General features: G+C 33.3%; 1 pseudogene; it reads left to right on the top strand.

Annotated features, from left to right (window-relative positions):
• Positions 1-2,339: 2,339 nt before the first annotated feature.
• Positions 2,340-22,294, top strand: part of LOC100465230 — a 62,293-nt pseudogene continuing 42,338 nt past the window's right edge.

Raw genomic sequence — 22,294 nt, forward strand, 5'->3', positions numbered from 1 at the left:
CCTAAAATGAAGGATCGGGATTACTACTCAGGCAGGCAGGCTATGGTTTCTGTATCCTCTGTTACCATACTGCCTCTTCTACATTGAATATAATTTTTGGAAGCATTGTTTTCGACCCATTGCTTGATAATTAGGTGGTACATTCCTTCTCTTCCCATTATTGGGCTTACACCAAATGTCAGCTTCAGAGCATGATGCTTCATTTACAATTCCAAGTGATTCTTTACATTCAATCCTTAATCCACTGTGGCTTTCTCAGAGACTAAAATATTTTTAACTTTAGAAAACAAGCATGATAAAAGAACCTAAAATGGAGAGAGAAATCTGATATTTATTTTTCTGAGCAGCAGAATTGTAAATTCAATTGCCATCATGATCCATCTGGTTTATTGGTCAATTTATAACAATTTTTGAAGAACTATTTAACATGCCTAATTTTGGATATCATAGCATGAAAAAGAATTGTTGATTACTGATGGAAAAAAAACACACAAACACACACACACAGCTATGGAGATATGCATCATCATATAAAAATTCTGTTTTTGACCCCCAACTGAGCCATCAAGGTTGCTGTCAATTCTTCTGTACTTTAGTCAGCTCATTTAGTCCAGTCCATTTATTTTCCTATTTTCCACGAAGCTATTTCCGACTTCCTTCATTCTTGTAAATCCATAAGAAAGTCCCTTGCTTCTCTGTCCCATATTTCATTCTATAGCCGAGATAATGAGGAAGCACTATAATAATATGTGTGGGGCAGGTGCTATTGTTCAGCTATTTTATGATCAGCATCTTTTGAAATAATCTATTCTCATATAAAGTAGCAATATTGAAGAAGCCTTGGGACTCTCTTTCCTTCTCCATTTGGAGAATGGAGGATTCTAGAAGTATTTTATTAGATATGTTTTAATATTTCCTAATTATAAACTTGTCTGGGAAATTCCAAATAGCAGGAAACTTTAGATTATATCACAGGAATTCTTTAAGAAAACGTGACTGCTACTTTCTTCATGTAATTTCTTCATCCACCCATAATCTATGCCAGCCATTTCCATAAACTCTTCCTAAGTAGCTCATCTGGAATGATGTCTCGCCACTATTCTCCCATGTCGCATGAAATGTGTTAAATATCACTGATACTGTTGGGTATATTGAACATCTAAAGTGAAGCCAGAGTCTTCTATTTGTTTTATAATTTTTATTTCATTTTTATATTATGTTCCATTATATATATATTTATATTATTTATATTTATATTTATATATATTATGTTCCATTATGGAACATAATGGAATTATGTTCCGTTGTACTCTTTTTATACCTATTCTACAGACCAGCAAGTTATTCAAATGAGTTCTTAAGACGTTTCACCCAGACCTATTCATTCTGTTAGAGTAACTTGCAAATTCATGCCATAAACAAACATTGATTTTGGCTCTAGAGGGCTTTTGTAATGAATTTCATAATATTCTCATATCTTTTGTAATTAAGCCCACTTTAACTCCAGGTCCATCACCTCCTTAACAACACAGGTGCATATATGAATAGAATCATACTGCCAGTGGGTATGACTACATATTGAATTTGCAAGTCATTTTCCTGATGAGCTCTTACTTATTTAGTTTGCTCTGCTTGCCTCTGAGATGATTTTATTAAACAAGTAATAAAGAGGTGTAGGTACAAAAGGGTATATATGGAAACATGTAGGATACATCACACTTTGAATAAAAATGTGCTGTTGAGAATCCATAATAACACAAAATAATGAGATGAGAAAACTTTGCTAGTAGATATCCAGAGCAAATATAACAGTCCAGGCTTGGACTGAATAAATAAACTTCATATGTGACCAGAGAGCAAAGTCTTTATAAACACAAAGATCTTTCTTTTTATTTGCCTTTTTTCATTATATTTAATAGGAATGAATTTGTGTCTTCTGCATGAATTGGAACAGTTACGCAGGAGACATTCAGGGCAGTGGGCAAGGTAGAATGGGGTTAACCATTACTACTGGAACTTTCATCTTGTGAGTATGCTCAATATTTGCATTCAGGTACAAAAAGGGAGAATGAATAACAATGTTTAATATGGATATAAACTGGCAGACTATATTAGCATAACCATGCTATTAACATAAACATGCTATGACATTTTTATTTATGTTGAGGGAAAAGAATAAAATAAATACTCTCCTGCTGCATTTGTGCTAAGTAGTAGTATAATGTCAAGAGAATGTCTGGGCTATGTGACCTTGAGGGTGAAAATTCTACACACTTACTTAACCAACTAGAAGTGGGGACATCTATGTACATTTTAAATAAAACTTTAAGATTCCGGTAATGTTTTATCATATTGAGTGTATGCACTCGGTCTGGTGTGAATACACCCACACTCTGCCTCCCACAGCATGCAAACAGCAGTTGGCTGCAGGCGAGGTCTCCTCTGAAGTCACATGTAAGCCTGATTGAAAGAAAGAACAAAGAAATGACACAGAGGTGTACTCTCCTCTCAGACATGCCTTCAGTGCATTTAGGCATTTTATTAAAAAAAAAAATAGTCTCTGAAGTTTAACATCTCAGTCTGATTTTGAAAGACCAGAAAATAGAGGCCAAGTTTTAATTATATACACGTACAATATTTCTTTCATTTTGTGTTTCTCCCAACCTAAGTCTGTGTCTGCTTTTCTTTTCTCTAAATCCTTAAAAATCCATAATACATAAATCACTACAGTGTAAAGTGATTTCTGATTAGGAAAAAAAAAAAAGAAGGGATTATTTTGCTTGGATAACTTGAAAATCATAAAGGTGAAAGACAATTCACAGGAAGTAATCTCACACAATATAACCATAGCATGACATATAGCAAAGAGAAGACAGTATTTTGAGCACTGTGATATTTCAGAAAATCATAAGTTAACTATTTACAAATAAATGTCTCTAAGATCATGACTTTAAAATCAAATAGTTGGGCCTGCTGTTCATTTGAAAAGCCATTTCTTGATTTATGGCATTCTTTTCATCTGCTATCTGAGAAACTGCTCTGTCCAGTCTTTTTCTTGCCAACATAGTCATATATTACTACCTGCAGGCTTACCAGATGCTTCGTGGACATTTTCAGATATTAGACACGGATATCTGCCTTTGCAGTTAAAATTTGTATAAAATGTCAGGATTCAGACATCCAATGTACCTACAGGCTGGTCAAAAAAATCTAAACTCATTCTACTTTTAACGATCATGTCTAGGGGTGCCTGGGTGGATTAGTCAGTTGAGCGACCTATTGTTTATTTCAGCTTATTCTCAGGGTCCTGGGATCAAGCCCCACGTAGGACAGGGAATCTGCTTGAGGATTCTCTCTTACCTCTGCCCCCCTCACCCAGCTCGTGCTCTCTCTTTCTATCTCTCTCAAATAAATAAATAAATCTTTAAAATAAATAAATAAATATAATAAATGACTGTGTATGTAGAGCAGTGTCCTCCTGTTACACATGATACTCCTGAGAGGTACATTGATGAAGAGGAGCGCCTCATTTGACAAGCACAGCACTAGAATTTATTATTTTTCTTAAAATCCCTTAACCATCTACTTTTTAAATTGGAAAAGTGATTCAAGAACACAAAATACTTCCTGCTTATAGATATATCACAACTGATCACCATTTAGTCTCCACAATCAGTAGTTAAATCATTTATATTGAAACGAATATTTTAATAAAAACAACAGATTTAACAAAGTAGTGAAAAAAATGGTTTAAAATGTGATGTCAATTTTAGGAGAAAATATTCTAATGACAATAATAGTTCAAAGTTTGTCACTAATTCAGGCTACTATGAAAGAGAAATTGGTCCTGATTATGTGTTAGGCTATATTATTTTTATATTAAAATTTTATGGTCTTTCAAAGTTTTTTATAGTCAGTGTACTTATGTAACGACTGATACTACCTATTTAAATTTCTTTTAAAATATTTATTTTTATAAATATTTCCACTTTATACATTATTTTCTTAATAAATTAATTAATGAATTAATTAATTTATAAGATTATAGCCTAACCAGTGTCCTGAAATGGATCTTCATAATTTTGGTAGTAAAATAGTAGTAGTAGTAGTAGTATTTGCAGACTGGGGTCTGGACATAAGTATATCTTAGGGTATTAATTCTTCTAAAAATATGTTGTCTTGGCTTATGATAAGCATTTTTAAGAATAAGAAGACTCTTTCCTTTTAAAGAATAATGATATAAACTGAAAATTCTATATCTCGTTGTGAAATTAGGTATGTGAGGGTGTCTGAAGAAATCATTCCTGACCACCACATGGAGTATGATTGAGGAGGACAAAGAAGATGAGAAGTAAAATATTTCAATACTCAACTTACTTTATCATCAAATTAATAAATTGTCCCTTGCTCACAATGCATATAACTTAGACATAATTTTGAATTCTATAACAAAACATGAGTCTGAACATACATTTTGAATTAAAAATAGAAAATCTTTTCTAAATGAAATAATTTAAATGCTCTACATAAGCCCCAAACAACTCATTGAAATACAAAGACACGATTTTTTTTTCCCTACGTGCTATAAGAAATGATTATCACTTGAAAGCACAGGCCAGCTATTTTCTAAAGTTGCCTTCCACCACATGTGTCTGTTCACAGGCCAAAGAATCAATATCATTTAATAGAGCTTGTGAATAATTACACAAGTGAGATGCCTGTCCTACCACATATTTAACCTCTATCACTTAATGACAGAGCAATCATATTATAAATGAAAGTTTACTCTTATATCTCCATGACATGTGTTTTATGATTCAATGGAAGATATTAAGTCCTCCCATTTTATTTCACTATTGTCCATCTCTCCTTTGTCTTTTCACAACTCTGTATACTCTAGAATTATTTACAATATCCTCTCTGTCTTATCTCTCCAGCTGATTGTTCTGAAATCATTTTTCCACATTATCATCCTATATTATACATTTAAAATAAACATAGGAAGGTAAGTGTGAAAAATATCAAATTAAAATTAATGTCTTGGAGCACCGTAGAGGCTCAGTCAGTTAGGCATCTGCCTTTGGCTCAGGTCATGATCTCAGTGTCCTGGGAATCAGCTCTGTGTTGGGCTCCCTGCTAAGCAGGGAGCATGCTTTTCCCTCTCCCTCTGCTGCTCCCCCTGCTTGTGCTCCCTTGCGTGTGCACGTGCTCTCTCTCTGTGTGTGTCAAACAAATAAATAAATAAATTCTTTGAAAAAAAGATAAAGTTAATATCTTCGATGGTATAAAAAAGGCACCTTAGGAGCATTAGGAAAAGTTTTCTCTTTGGAGGAAGTAGTCAGAGAAGTCACAGGCTTAACATTCAATAGCATTTCGCTTGAAGCAAAAAGGGAAAAGAGATATTCCTTCTGGTGTGTATTACCATGGTCAAGGCAAAATTGAGTTCTAAATAAGTATAGATAAAAATGGTATTTGATACCAGAAATAAATATAGATTGAAATGATGATTGATACTAGACTGTGGAAAGTTTAACTGCTAAACAAAGTAGCTTTTATTTGATAATGTAAGCAATAGAAGCTTGATTAATCAAAGTCTTCTTTCCTGCTTCCCTTCCCACCCCAGTGGATAAAGCTAATTAAACTCAAAATATCGCTTGGACCTTCCTCATGCCCCATCAAAAACCCAGAAAAGAGATGAAATAAAGAGATCTTCTGCCCTTAAGGGAGCAGCATGCTTAAGCACTCTGTTAGAGTGCTGTTAGAGGGGTTGTCCTCAGCTTCATTCCCTCCTGAAGTGGTATTCTGGAAAAGCCAATCTACATACTTCTTACATTTTCATAGCACGGCAAATGACTTTATGTTACTATATCTCCAGACAACATTGCAGGAAAATAATAAAGTCATTAAAAGAGTGGGTCAGGAATGAAGATGTTTGCATGTTATAACTTAAAAAAATTTCTCCCCACTGTCAAAGAACTCATAGTGGCTTTTCTTTGTAAAAGTGCAAAAATGTCAATCAAGCAATGTTAACTGCTACCCACAGAATTGACTCTCTGTCCTATTGGATGTCATCCATATAGAAAATAAATCTCTTTTAATAGAATTAAACTACATGGATGACCCTATTTCAAAAAGTCATATTCATGAATATTTACATAGTTCTGCATTTAAATAAATTGTCCATGTTCTAGAAAGTCCAAGGGAATGTACAACATTATTTCTCAATAGTTAATCTAATTTTATAATCAAGTCCCTGTTTTTCAGGCTTTTATCATAAGCTATTTAATTATATCATTATATATTTTTCATACAATTAATTATAGAAACTCTACAGTGGAGAGGCAGCATAAAATCTTCTATTCACTCATTAATAAATTATTTTAGATCTACTGTGTGCCAAGTACTGCCCTAAGAGCTGTGGATACATGGTACATAACACAGGCTAAAAACCTATCTTCATGAATTTTTATTCTATAAGATCTTGCTGATGTCTTAATCAGTTGGGCTGTTATAACAAAATACCGTAGCCTGTGGGGCTGAAACAATAAACATTTATTTCTCGCAGTTCTGGAAACTAGAAAGTCCAAGATAAATGTTCTGGCAGATTTGGTGTCTGGTGAGAGCCCATTTTCTGGTTTGCAGATAACCACTTTTTGCTGTATCCCTCATATGGTGGAGAGAGAAAGCACTGGGTTTTCCTCCTTTGCTTATAAGGGCACTAATACCCTCATGGGAGCTCTATCCTCATGACCTCATCTAAACCTAATTACCTTTGAGAGGCCTCACTTCCTAATACCATCTGTAATATTGTGATTTATAACAAGAAGTGCATATTTGGTCTTTTACCCACTTTCTGGCTCAGAGCTCCTAAAACTTGTAGCTAATCTAAGTGAGGGAAGCAATAAAAGTGTCTTTTGATTTGATAATGGGGGGAATTTTGGAAAGCACCTACAAATGTGGTCAGTTGCCAAGAGAACCAACTGTGTCATTAGAGGATTGGGACTTTCAGTACCCCCACCCACCTTCAGGGAGGGAATCAATCACTAATGGTCAATAATGTAATCGATCACATCTATGTAATGAAGCCTCCTTAAAAACCGCAAAGGACAGGGTTCACAAACTTCCAGGTTGATGAAAACAGAGTTGGTGGGAGAGTGGCAGTTTGGAGAGGATTTCTTTTTCTTCTTTTCTTTTCTTTTTTTTTTTTTTTTTAAGATTTTATTTATTTATTTGACAGAGAAAGAGAAAGAACACACAAGCAGGCAAGCAGGAGAAGTGAGCAGCAGGCAGAGGGAGAGGGAAAAGCAGGCTCCCTGCTGAGCAAGAGGCCTGACATGGGCCCAGAATCATGACCTGAGCTGAAGGCATACACTTAACTGACTGAGACGCCCAGGTGTCCCTCAGAGAGGATTTCATAGAAACAGTACAGAATGGTGGTTGCATTGGTATTGTATACTTGAAAGTTACTGAGAGATCATCCTAAGACTGCTGACTACACATTTACACACGGAGTCAATTATGTGAGGTGGTGGATGTGTTAATGTCTTGATGTAGATAATCTTTCTGCAATGTATATGTTTATCCAATCATCACATTGTACACGTTAAACATGTACAATTATACTTGTCAATTACCCCCATTAAGTAGGAAAATAAAATAAAACTTTAGAAAATAAAAAAAAGAGAAAATATGGATAATCTTCTGTCTGGTTCCCACACATCCTGCTGGGAAATGATTCAAAGATTTCCAACCTACACATTTATACTCCTCATTTCAAAAGTTTGGCTGAAAATTGTCCATACATTTCAATTTGCATGGTTTTGGTGACAGGATATCTAGCAACTGGAGGCCAAAATGGGATTAGCAAGTGCCCTCATCTAGGTGAAGAGGAATAGAAGCCAGTTTCCCCACAGACATCAACCAGGCCAGGGAAAACAATGACAGATGAAATTTAAGATCCTAAGAAATTAGGTAAACCCCAGCATTGGGGTTAGGAAGAGAAGGGGGGGATTCTGAATAAACTAAATATTTATACCAAAAAATTGTTCTGTAAATGCTGATTTTTTTTAAATTGGAGTGAAGAAAAACATTGATATTAGTAGATTAATTTATCTTGCTAGTAAACTCAACAGGAGCTCATGAACCAAGTTAAATTTCATTATAGAACTACAAATAAGGTAAATCCTTTTTTGTGGATATTTGAGATTTGATTGTGAATTACATACCTGCCTATACTCTGTTTTTACAGTTTTGTCCAGGATTAATTTTGTCCTTTAGATTCTCCTTCTGAGTCCCTTTCATTTGTTCTCTACATGAACTCATTGCCCTCAAGTCTCATGATGCATTGGCTATAGCACTCTGATTCTGCCTCATCCTCTCAAAAAACACCATGTTCTGGACCTTTCTCACCCCTCATCATAATTGCATTCACTCCGTCAAAATTTACATGCTCCATGTGCCACTATTTACGGCTTAGAAAAAATGCTAACATCAATCAATTTAAAACCTGCCATCTAAAGAATTATAAAAGTATCAGGGTTACTTAGCCTGGAACATTGTGGCCTTTAGATATTTAGATGGTAGTTATTTTGAAGAGGAATTTGTTGAGGATGACTTCAGTTGAAATTTGTGACATTATAACTGCACTTACTACTTACATTGTAAAGGTGTACCATGAAAACTACTTTAAGACTAAGCAATTCTGGGGAGCCCTCCATGAGTGTGCCGCACAGAAGAGTTGCTACATAGAGTGAGGAGCATTTGAAACATGGCTAATAAAAGGAGGATCTGAATTTTTAATTTATTTAATATATATTAATTTCCACTTCTATTTAGAAACTGAGGAAATATGAGATATCCTTCTGTAAATGTAAATGTATTGTTTTGATAGCACTACATTCCAATGTAACTGTTGCATCATGTATGACATTTTGGCTGTATTATAATGTGAGTCTCTGGTTCCTGTGTCTTTCTGGTATTATACAAAAATATATTTAGTCGGTATCAATGGATTGATTCAGCTCAAATCTTTTTGTCTATACACTAATGTCTATGTCAGTACAAATAACATTGTAACATGTTTATTGAAATATTTTATGCAGACAGTATGAGTTACAGTGGTACTATGTGCATGATAATTTTAAATTAAATTATTTTTAGTTTAATTGTAATATAATGAAATTATCTGTCTAATTAAAATAAGATACATATATTGATTTTAAAATGAAGAGATATTACTGAATCAGAATGGATAAAGATGTAAAAGCTATTACTACAATGGGAAAAGTAATAAAAAAAGACTAAAAATTATGTGGTTAATTTCATAATAGATGCCAAGTACAAATTGAATAAAATGAAAAAAAAACTATATGTTTGTTGCCTCAAATAAATTTACACAAAATAAAGTTGGACATATCCATTAAATACATACTTAATTCAAAAAGAAAATTCTTCCTAAAGTAAGAGAAAAAAAATGACAAAATTAGTCACCTGAAATCAGAATTAAATATTACAAATTTTAAATTATATTTAACAAGCTCTGAGTGTGTAACTTTGGTCAGCTATCAAATGACTTGGTTCTTACACAAAATAAAAACTATTTTGAATAGCAAGATAATAAAGTAAATTACTAATGTCTTTTTTTGAAATTTTATAATACAACTATAAAATAAAGACTAAGAAAATATATTTTAACAAAGTGAAAGTTCTTCACTTAAGCCACTAAACAACTACCTATGCAATATAAATCTTCCCAACAATATTTTTGATCAATTGATTAAAAATATTAAAGTAGCAAGTACTTTTCTGTAGTTTGAATTACTTATGTGGTGCAAGAGACATTGCTTGGTTACAGCACTGCATATATATTTTCTCAAAATATTTCAAAAATAAGAAAAAAATGTTGCCTATTTGCAGACTAAAAATCAAGCTACTGGCATAGATGTTTTAGATTCCATTGTGTTGGTCTAAAAAGAATCTCAACTAGAGAAAAAGTAATTAGTTCTTATGGCAGATAATGCTCAGGTTATTATAGTTTAAAAAATCTGGATTTATTGGAATTTTAAAACAACCAAATGTTAGTTTCTGTATTTCTTCACTTTATAATATGCATTGAAAAAAATTATACTTTGTATTTGAAGCAGATTCTACAGAAAATTTATGTATACGGTTGTTAATACCATTCAGTATATATTTGCAGATGTTATGAATTATCACTAGTTTATTTAACAGTTAAAAGAAATAGAAGGCAATGAGTCATATAATATGTTCTTTGCCAGAGTTCGTTGTTTGACTCATAGGAGAATATTACTGTGGTGTTAACTAACTCTAGATTTTCTTGAGAAAAGGGACTGCTTCCTAAATATTCAGTAATCAGGGACAAAAATTGCTGTTATTTATATTTCTTCCTATCACACTGTGTACGTGCCAGTCAAGTTTAAAGTTCCAAGGAAAAGTAAATCTTGTTATTTATATAGAAAACATGAGCAGTTTCATAATTTATGATATCTAGTGCAAAATGAGGGTGCAAGACCACTTTCTGAAAAGCTATCAAGAGTTTTATTGACAGCGAGCATTATATCAAGCAGTGCCCTTCTAAGTGTGAGGTCTATACAGTTGCACAATTTGTGCACTTACGTAGCCAAACTTGCTGAACAGATATAAGAATTTATGTTGAAATTGAACTTTCATTATGCACATCAATAATAATGATTTTGCCCATTTTTCTAATATGACTCCATCTGCAGATGACTGTAATTTCAATCTACAGCATTATGTACAATAGCTATAAAAACTACACAAAATTTATATAACAGTTCATTGATATTGATAAATTTGTAGAATCTTTTCAATTTATTCGATACATTTAAATTTTATGTTAGCAATACTGAGTTGACATAATAATTAATGAGCTTTCTTAATTTTAATAGAAGAACATTGGGAACTGATATTCTTTTGCTTAAAAATCAAATAAATTCTTAGAAGAGAGATGAATCAGTTTTTTGAATATGGACCACTAAAAGAAAATAATATTTGATTCAATTGTGATTCAATTACTAGAAAATGTTTAAGTATGTTTGAAACTACTTGGGAATGTATATCTACTTTTCAACTGTAAATTTTATAAAATCTATAAAATGTAAATTAAGTATCAATGAGGAAAATTTGTGGCCTTTCAAAATGTGATATAAATGTAAAATGTACATTAAATTTTAAAGTCATACAAAAAATGAATATAAAATGTCAATAATTTTATACTGACATTTATAATTTATGGAGTTAAATAAACACTATTACTAAAATTAGTTTTATCTGTTTCTTCTCACTTTCTTGTATGGGTCTCCATGAAAAATTAAATTTGCATACGTAGCCTACATTGTATTTTTCTTGCATGGGTGCTTTCATATGCTACTTTTTATAGCAGTCACCTAATGATTATTTATGTTATCTTGTATTTCATGAAGGCTTAGAAACTATGGACTGTGGGACAAATTTATTCCGTAGTCTCTTTTTGTTAATTAAATTTTATTGGAGCACAGATACCCTCTCTTTTTATGTATTATCAATGGATGTTTTGATGCCATAAAGTTATATTTGCATCATTGAGTCAATGGTAAATTGAGCTACATAGACAACAAAGCCTAAAATATTTACTGCCTAACTCTTGAGCTCTTCTCTGGATGACATATAGTATTTGTCTTCTGGGCATTTGACCAATTAATACTGTGCTTGGAGGAGAGATACAAACAACAAAATGCTGAAATGACTATCACAAGATCCTGAAATCTCAAAGGAAGAGATGGCTGTGGGGAGACCTCTTGGATATGCACTGGCCTTTGTTAGTATAATAGTGACAAGAGCATAAGGTAACTTTCCTTAAAGAAAAGTTAAATTAAAGGTTAAAGTTAAATTTCAGAGAATGCTAAAATTGGGGGAAAATGTGATTTTTGCAAGGTGCCAGAAATACATTTTTTCTTCTTTACTATATATGTTTTTTTTAATATCTATTTCAGAATGGGATTCATGCTTGTAGTAGTCTCAGCCCCAGAATTTACAGGTGTGTGTTATGATAACAATTTTTTTCCAGATTGTAAACAGAAGTTTGTTTAAAATTAGGTTACACTAGAACTCCCAAAGCCATGCTACTGGAAAGAGATCTTTGAAATTATTTATGTAATTGGCTTTTGGTGTGACCCTAGGGATAAGATAGAAAAGCAAGAGTTGAAAACTGTATCCATTTCTGGATCAAATAGCATGAAGCTTTTAGGAAATACATATCAAAACCACAATGAGATACCACTTTACACCTACGAAAATGGCTGTAATATTTTTAAATGGAAAATAACAAATATTGACAAGAATGTGGTGAGATTAGAAAATTGGAACCCTCAAAAACTGCTGGTAAGAATGTAGAATGGTGCACAGCTGCTGTGGAAAACAGTTTGGTAATTATTCGAACAACAACAATAACAACAGAATTACTATATGATAGTTATTGTACTCCTAAGTATATATTAAAAAGATTTGCAAACAAGTGTTCCAATAAAACTTGTATATGAATGTTTATAGCAGTTTTATTTACAAAAGCCAAAAGGTGGGAACAACCCCAATACCTGTCAACCAATGAATGGATAAATAGAATACGGTCTCTCTGTGAAATGGAATCCTCTTCAGTCACAAAAAGAATGAAGTACTGATACATGCTACAACATCCATGAACCTTGACAGTACTGTTTTAATAAAAAAAAAGTCAGATAAAAAAGCTGTATATGATTCCATTTATATGAATTATCCAGAACAGGTAAATCCAGAGAGAGGAAAAGCAAATTATTGTCAGGGCTTAGGAAGGGGGGAGAATGGGGAATAATGGCTGCAGGGTTTCCTTTGGGAAGATGAAAATGTTCTGGAACTAGATAATGGTAATAGTTGTACGAGATTGTAAATATACTAAATGCCACTGTATTATGCACTTTAAAAGGGCTAAAATGGTAAGTTTTGTTTGTATGTATTTTAACCACAATAAAACATTACAGAAATTCAGAATATGAACCAGCATACTGCTAAAAACTCTCATAATTATCTTACATAAATGGATCTCTGAAGGATTAATGAATTCCTGAGAAACCAATTGTCAGTATGTTGTCAGTGTCACCAAGTGTTTGGTAAGCTGATGGATTTGATGATTCTAAAAATACCATAAAAATTAATATTTTAAATAAAAATCTGATTTATTCCTCTAAATAGCACTTAAAATTTTTTATACGTTTATATTTTTCAACCAGCTGGCTATCTAGTTTTGGAAATTTTAAATGATAAACACGGGGATATATTTTTATTAAAATGGCCACTTTTACATAGCACGAACCATGCATTAGTGTTATGGGTTAGCTCTTGCCATATTCTACTGCTAAGCAATGACACAGTTTATTTCAGGGAATCTACCAGCTTTGGATAAGGTAAATAATTAGTTTGCTTTCCCTAGGGAATCTCATGGTATCATTTATTAGATAGTTTGTGTTATAAATGGAATTGGTAGTTTTATTGTATACTCTGTGACGAGTATATAATTGCTTTAAAACAACAGACACGGTTACTTCCTGGGCTACCCTGGAGAAGGTGGGAATGGGAAGAGGATGAAATACATAAGAATTGCATAGGAAGGCTATTCTGTATTCTGTCTGTCAGGTATTAGGGAATGAGAATTATTAGCGTTTTCAGCATGGACTGCAATTCTGGAATGAACTCTCAATAAATATCCACATTACGACTAGAGTAGAATGTTTCCAGTTGTTCAAAAGAATGGATTTGGAATTCTCAAATATCCCTGTTGTTGTTATTATTATTACTTAACGTCCTAGAAAGGTATTTAAAAAATTCTTTATAGATATTGTTGTATAAAAGTAATTGGGGTGGATGAAACCTGTATAAATACCACAATTAAGATTATGGGTCCAGTGAGACATATAATTCTCTATGAGCATCTTATATGCACACAGTCTGGATTTTCTGAGCAAAGGGCACTGATAATCTTTGCAACATTATTTGCATAGTTGCAAAAATATATTCCCTTTACTAGACTATGCTGTCATGAGTAAACACATTCAATTTTTCTTTCAAAATCAAAATTTTGTTATGCATGAAAGCACTCTTTGAAGCAAATGCATGAAAATATTCTTTGAAGATATAGACAGTGTCTGCCTTCATGCCAGAGAAGGCAGCTTTTTTACAGCACAGATAATGTCTCCCTCTCCAGAAACATTCCAGGATTGTAAAATATCATTTCACTTTCTGGGGATGTTCTAATAATGCAGAGTAAATACAAGTTGCTCTCTCTCGCTTTCTCCAAGAGACAGATCACCAGTAGACCTACATAAGTTCAGTGTTCCCTGATTTGGGATACTTTTCTACAATGTCCACCGCTGCATGTGCAGATGCTGTTTAGTCCTTACCAAGTCACCCTGGGGGACTGATACTCAAGAGACTGAGGCAAAATATCGCTACGATTAATACTGTTTCTATGAGTAGTAAATAGTCTTTGTCTTTGATCCAGAAGTCCTAGATCTTCTGTACACACACACACACACACACACACACATACATAACACTTATAACTGTGGTAGGCTAATGTAGCTTGCAAGAAGGGTAAAATCTCAAACCCTTCAAAGTTCTGAATAGAATAATTTGATACAGTGCTACATTTTTTACTCATTTCAGTGAATATGCATATTAATTTCCATTTCTTTATTAGTATACTTGATGTATATATTTTAAGGGTTTTTTTTCAGGTCTGGTACTTTTGTAGGCACTTGAAAGCACTATGTTCATTTCACCTAGTTAATAGAAAAATACCTTCCTAGAGCAACACTTAAAATCTTGGTTTACTCAAAGGATTTTCAGGATAATTCTATGTTCATAAGAGAGACGTAGATTACTAATTATTACTCTCTGATGGCATGTGGATTTGTGTACTAAAACTTCTAAAGGGGTACTATAACTATCATTACTTTCTGGAGATTATTTCAATAGACAAAGTTTGGGTTCTGATTACTCTTTCTTTTTTATTTTAATAATAATATATTTTTATTATATTATGTTAGTCACTGTACAGTACATCCCTAGTTTTTGATGTAAAGTTCCATGACTAATTACTTGCATATAACACCCAGTGCACCATGAAATATGTGCCTTCCTTAATAATCATCACCAGCCTATCCCATTCCATCCCCCTCTGCCGAAGCCCTCAGTTTGTTTCCCAGGGTCCATAGTTTCTCATGGTTCATTTCCCCTTCTGTTTACCCCCCCTTCTTCTTCTCTTCCTTCTCCTACCGATCTTCCTACTTGTTATGTTCCATAAGTTAATAAACCATATGATAATTGTCTTTCTCTGCTTGACTTATTTCACTTAGCATTATCTCCTCCAGTCCCGTCCATATTGCAGCAAATGTTGAGAAATCATTCTTTTTGATGGCTGAGTAATATTCCATTGTATATATGGACCACATCTTCTTAATCCAGTCCATCTGTTGAAGGGCATCTTGGCTCCTTCCATGATTTAGCTATTGTGGACAATGCTGCTATGAACATTGGGGTGCATATGGCCCTTCTCTTCACTATGTCTGTATCTTTGGAGTAAATACCCAGTAGTGCAATTGCTGCATCACGGGTTAGCTCTATTTTTAACTTTTTAAGGGACTTCAACACTGTTTTCCAGAGCAGCTGTACCAACTTGCATTCCCACCAACAATGTAGGAGGGATCCCCTTTCTCCACATCCTCTCCAACATTTGTTGTTTCTTGGCTTGTCAATTTTTGCCATTCTAACTGGTGAAAGATGGTATCTCAGTGTGGTTTTGATTTGAATTTCCCTGATGGCTAATGATTTTGAACATTTTTTCATGTGTCTGTTAGCCATTTGTATGTCTTCATTGGAAAAGGGTGCCTGTTCATCTTCTGCCCATTTTTTGATTTGTTTATTTGCTTCTTGTGTATTGAGTTTGAGAAGTTCTTTGTAGATCTTGGATACCAGTCCTTTATCTGTAGTGTCCTTTGCAAATATATTCTCCCATTCCGTGGGCTGTCTCTTAGTTTTTTTGACTGTTTCCTTGGCTGTGCAGAAGCTCTTTATCCTGATAAAGTCCCATAAGTTCATTTTATCTTTTATTTCTCTTGCCTTTGGAGATGTGTCGTGAAAAAGGTTGCTCTGGCCGATGTCATAGAAGTTGTTGCCTATGTTCTCCTCTAGAATTTTGATGGATTCCTGTCTCACATTGAGGTCTTTCATCCATTTGGAGTTTATTTTTGTGTATGGTGTGAGAGAGTGGTCAAGTTTCATTCTTTTGCATGTAGCTGTCCAATTTTCTCAGCACTATATGATCCTCTCAATAGATGCAGAAAAAGCATTTGACAAAATACAGCATCCTTTCCTGATTAAAAGACTTCAGAGTGTAAGGATAGAGGGTACATTCCTCAATTTCATAAAAACCATCTATGAAAAGCCTACAGCAAATATCATTCTCAATGAGGAAAAGCTGGAAGCCTTTCCCTTAAGATCAGGAACACAACAAGGATGCCCAATCTCACCATTATTATTCAACATATTACTAGAAGTCCTTGCAACACCAATCAGACAACAAAAAGGGATAAAAAGTATTGAAATTAGCAAAGAAGAAGTCAAACTGTCTCTCTTCGCAGATGACATGATACTTTATATGGAAAACCCAAAACAATCCACCCCTAAACTACTAGAAGTTATAGAGCAATTCAGTAATGTGGTGGGATACAAAATCAATGCTCAGAAATCAGTTGCATTTCTATACATGAACAATGAGACTGAAGAAAGAGAAATTAGGGAACCCGTTCCATTTACAATAGCATCAAAAATCATACGCTATCTCAGAATTAACGTAACCAGAGACATAAAGGAGCTATATTCTAGAAACTACAAATCACTCTTGAAAGAAATTGAAGAAGACACAAAAAGATGAAAAATATTCCATGCTCATGGATCAGAAGAATTAACATATTTAAAATGTCCATGCTACCCAGATCAATCTACACTTTCAATGCCATCCCAATCAAATCACAATGACATTTTTCAAAGAGCTGGAACAAACAGCCCTTAAATTTGTGTGGAACCAGAAAAGGCCTCGAATCGCCAAGGAATTGTTGAAAAGGAAAAACAAACCTGGGGGCATCACATTGCCGGGTTTCAAGCTGTACTACAAAGCTGTGCTCACAAAGACAGCATGGTACTGGCACAAAAACAGACACATAGACCAATGGAACAGAATAGAGGACCCAGAATTGGACCCTTGGCTCTTTGGGCAACTAATCTTTGACAAAGCAGGAAAAAACAACCAGTGGAAAAAAGACAATCATTCAATAAATGATTACTCTGACTTTCTAAGAGAACCTCAATTCCATGGCATTTTTATTTCATCAAAAGAGTAGAACATGAGTCATGCACAAGGGGGAAATCTTCAAAATCTTTGAGATAAAACTAAGAAATCCAGAACACATTTATCATAGATCTTAAGAGGAAAGACAAAATACCTGAAGTCTCATGAGATAAGCTCATATTGCCTAAACATCCAGCCCTAAAATATGAGAAATTATGGAAAGTGTATAATCTCCCCAGTGAACATCATACTACTTCAGGAATGGAATTATTTATGTATTTTATGGTTTTCAGGTATGCGTTAATAAAACCATGAATTCAAAAAGTGATGACAACTACAAAAAATGTTGTTTTTTGCAACTTATTTTTAAATTTTGTGTTTTGTTTGCATAAATAAGAGTATTTTTAGTTTGTTTTTTATATTTCATATATATACAGTTTAAAGGATTTATATAAATATTAATTGGAAAAATGATAATTTTATTTACTTTTTTAAAGAATGTTATAATTTTGTACGATGTTACAATATAAAAGAATTTGCTTCTTTTTTTAAATCCTTAAATGAAAGTAGTACTACAATGTCTTTAATTTGCAGAAAGCCCCTATACTTTGAATAGATAATTTAAAAAATTAGTTGCCTTGGAAACTAAAGAAGTTCATAGCTTTCTGAATACTTCATTAACTCATTATCATGCAGCTGTGATATCACACTTAAATGGCAATTGATTTTATGATTGCATTTTTTTCTGATGTAGGTTTATATAAAGTACTTTAACTTGAAATAATTGTAGCCTTTGAAACACTTGAAATTCCTTTGTTCCTCCTACTAGAAGTTATTTGTTTAGGATTTTATAGATTCTTACTTCTATTATTTATCATATTTCTGTGCACTGAATTATAATAATTTTTGTGGAATTATTTTGCATCTCTTTTTAAGATATTTTTTAAATTGTCCTGAAACAAAAATTATTCATTTCTGATCAAATTAGATGATTCACAATTCCCACCATTATCTCTTGTCATGCTTCAGTAGACATTCAATTTGGTTATTTTGAGTAGTAAGAAAACTGTAACCTAATGCCTTATTGGTCATCTGATTAACTGGGATAAATTAGGGAAGTTAGGAAGTCATTACTTCAAATGATAGTTGCTTTAAAAAAACCTGTTACAAAGCTATAGTAATCAAAACAGTATGGGACTGGCACAAAAATAGACAAATAGATTAATGGAACAGGATAGGGACCCCAGAAATAAGCCCACATTTATATGGTCAATTAATCTGTGAGAAAAGAGGCAAGAATATAAAATAGGAAAAGACAACCTTTTCAATAAATGGTGCTTGGAAAACTGGAAGCTACATGTTAAAAGGATGAAACTGTACTACTTTCTAATACCATACAAAATTAAACTCACAAGAGATTAAAAACCTAAACATGAGACCTGAAACCCTAAAAATTTTAGAAGAGAGCATAGGCAGTGATTTCTCTGCCACAAGCCATAGCAACATTTTCCTAGATATATCTTTTAAGGCAAGGGAAACAAAAACAGAAATAAACTGTTGGGACTACATCAAAATAAAAAGCTTTTTCATAGCAAAAGAAATCACCAACAAAACAAAAAGAGAACTTACTGAATGAGGGAAGATATTTGCAAATGATATACCCAATAAGGGGTTAATGTACAAAATATAGAACTCATACAGCTAAACACCAAGAAAAAACAAGCAGTCTGATTAAGAAATGGGCAGAGGATCTGAATAGACATTTTTTCCAAAGAAGACATACGGATGGCCAACAGACATATGCAAAGATGCTCAACATCACTAATCTTCAGGGAAATGCAAATCCAAACCACAATAAGATATCACCTCATGCTGTTAGAATGACTAAAATCGAGAAGACAAGAAACAACTAGTGTTAACAAGGATGTGGAGAAAATGGAACCTTGTGCACTGTTGGTGGGAATTTAAATTGGTGCAGCCACTGTGGAAAACAGTATGGAAATTATTCAAAAAATTAAAAATAGAAATACTATATGACTCAATGATTCTACTATTGGATATTCACCCAGGGAAAACAAAACACTAACTCAAAAAGATATATGCATCTTTATGTTTATTACAGCATTATTTACAATAGCCAAGACATGGAAGCAACATAAGTGTCCACCAGTAGACTAATGGATAACGAAAATGTGGTATATATACACAACTGAATATTACAAAGTCATAAAAAAGGGATGAGATCGTGTCATTTGATACAACATGGATGAACCTAGGGGGTATTATGCTAAGTGAAATAAGTCCCATGAGAAAGCCAAATATCATATGATTTCACTCATAAATGGAATCTAAAAAATGAATAAACAAGCAAAAAACAGAATCAGAACTATAAATCCAGAGAACAAACTGATGGTTGCCAGAGGGAAGGGGGGTGGGAGTTGAACAAAATGGGTGAAGGGGAGAGGGAAATCCAGGCCTTCAGTTATGGAATGAGTAAGTCATAGGAATAAAAAGCAGAACATAAGGAACACAGTCAATGACATTGTAACAGCAATGTAATGGGACAGATGGCAGCTATACTTGTGGTGAACATAACATAATGTATAAACTTGTCAAATCACTATGCCATACAAGGGAAAATTGTGCCAACTATACTCAAACTAAAAAAAAGAATTTCAAATCATTTATGTAGATATTTCTACCTCAAGGAGTTGGAGGATAACTCCTCACACTGTGAGTGTAGGATGTGCACAGTTACTTACTTCTAAAGAGTGTAGCATGTAAAGTTGAAAAAGAGTAGCTTTTCTGTGGAGAACCCACACACACTCCCAAAGCCAGGTGATCAAGATTAATATCATTAGTGATATGTCATGTTAATACTATGTGCCCTTGATGTGATGTGATGAGAATAACACTTTACCACTATGCTCTTCTTCCAAAAAACCCTTAATTTCAGTCTAACCGTGAGAAAAACATCAGACAAATTCAAATTGAAGGATGATTTACAAAATTCCAAGCAATATTCCTTACAACAATCAAGGACATCTAAAACACAAAAAAGCTGAGAATTTGTCATAGTCTAGAAGAATCTAAGGGAACCTATGAACTTAAGGTATTTTACTTTCCTGGATGAGACCTGAAACAGAGAAAGAATGTTAAGTAAAAGCTAAGGAAATGTGAGTAAATTATAGACTTTAGTTAATAATAAATTGATATTGGCTCATTAGTTGTGACACGTTTAATATGTTAACAATAGGGGAAACTGAGTATGGGTATCTGACAACTCTGTATTATCCTGGTAACTTTTCTGTAAACATAAAACTGTTCCTAAACAAAGAGATTATTATTATTATTATTTTTAAATTTTTTATTATGTTATGTTAGTCAACATACAGTACATCCCTAGTTTTTGATGTAGTGTTCCATGATTCATTGTTTGCGTATAACACCCAGTGCTGCATTCAATATGTGCCTGGGCTGGTGATGGGTATTAAGAAGGGATTATTTTTTTAATGTTATTTTTTTCTCAAGTACATGAAGTCCTCCAATAGTCAATGTAGAACTATTGTGTTTCTTGTTGTTAGAGATCAAAGTACATTCATTATTTCCTCTGTCATTTATGACTTCCATTCCCTAGAGCTGCAGGCATTGTGTCTACATTTTAATCAACAGGAAAGAAGATGGGATGAAGAAGGGTATCACATTATTTAAAAAAAAATGTTCTGAAAGTTGTTGTACATAACACTACACTTACAACTATTTGCAAAGATATATAAACATGGCCACAATTGGCTCCATAGGTGAAGTATATCATTGCATTTGGGTGATTGTGTGTCTTGAGGAAGATTAGGGGTTTCTCAATACTGTGGATGGAGAGAAAGAATGAGAAACAGAGAGACAGAAACAGAGAGATAGAGACAGAAAGACAAAAAGACACAGGGAAAAATGTATTATAGTAAAATAAGCAGCTCTAGAACATTCTACCACTTTGTGCACACACATGTCCCCTACACAAAGTACAGTTATCTTTCTACACAAACTACAGTTATCTTTCACACACACACACACACACACACACACACACAAAGCAAAACAAACAAAATACAAAGAGCTATCTAGATACTTTAACCATTTGAAAATCTACTCCTTATGCATGACATGTAGTACTCTCCATCAAATATAGGTGTGATTCCTTCATGGTCCAGTTATACCAGACATACGATTTATTTAAATTATAGTGATTAAGCCAATAATAATGGGAATAGACAAGTAAACATATAGAAACACAGAGACCTTAAGAAAATCTTCACATATATATGGACACGTTTGATACAGGCAGAGAGAGAGATTTATTGGGGGAACCTGTATTTTTTAATAAATGATGCTGTGTCATTTTTGTATTCATGTAGAAAAATATGGCATTGCAGCTTTATATCATTCAATACATAAGACTGAATCTTCGGTGAATTATAAATAAGTTTAAAAGGCATAACTCCATCTTTCCATGACACTATTTAGTTAACTAAGTTTGATTGATCAAAGGAAGATAGATCCAGAATTGGAAAAGATCAAAGTTTTACCAAAGCCAGCATACAATGCAGACCTCTTTTACATCATTCCATAAGGCACATATCTAGAAGACTGTGGTTTCAAATATTTGGGAAAATCTAAGAAAATGGTCAAAAATTCTTTGTCTTAAATTCAAGCATTAATTTGTTAATTTTGATTTAACTGCTTCAAGAAAGATGATTCACACTCATCTTTTTTTTTTTTTTTTTTTTTTTACAGACGAATTGTCCTTCTGCTGTTTCATATATACCATTATAAAAGGAATGCTTAGGAGTAGAATAATCATCATGCTACGGTAATTTAAAGCTACAATATAATATGACTAATGTT

The sequence above is a fragment of the Ailuropoda melanoleuca genome, chromosome 5 (assembly GCF_002007445.2).
Source record: "Ailuropoda melanoleuca isolate Jingjing chromosome 5, ASM200744v2, whole genome shotgun sequence".
NCBI lineage: Eukaryota > Metazoa > Chordata > Mammalia > Carnivora > Ursidae > Ailuropoda > Ailuropoda melanoleuca.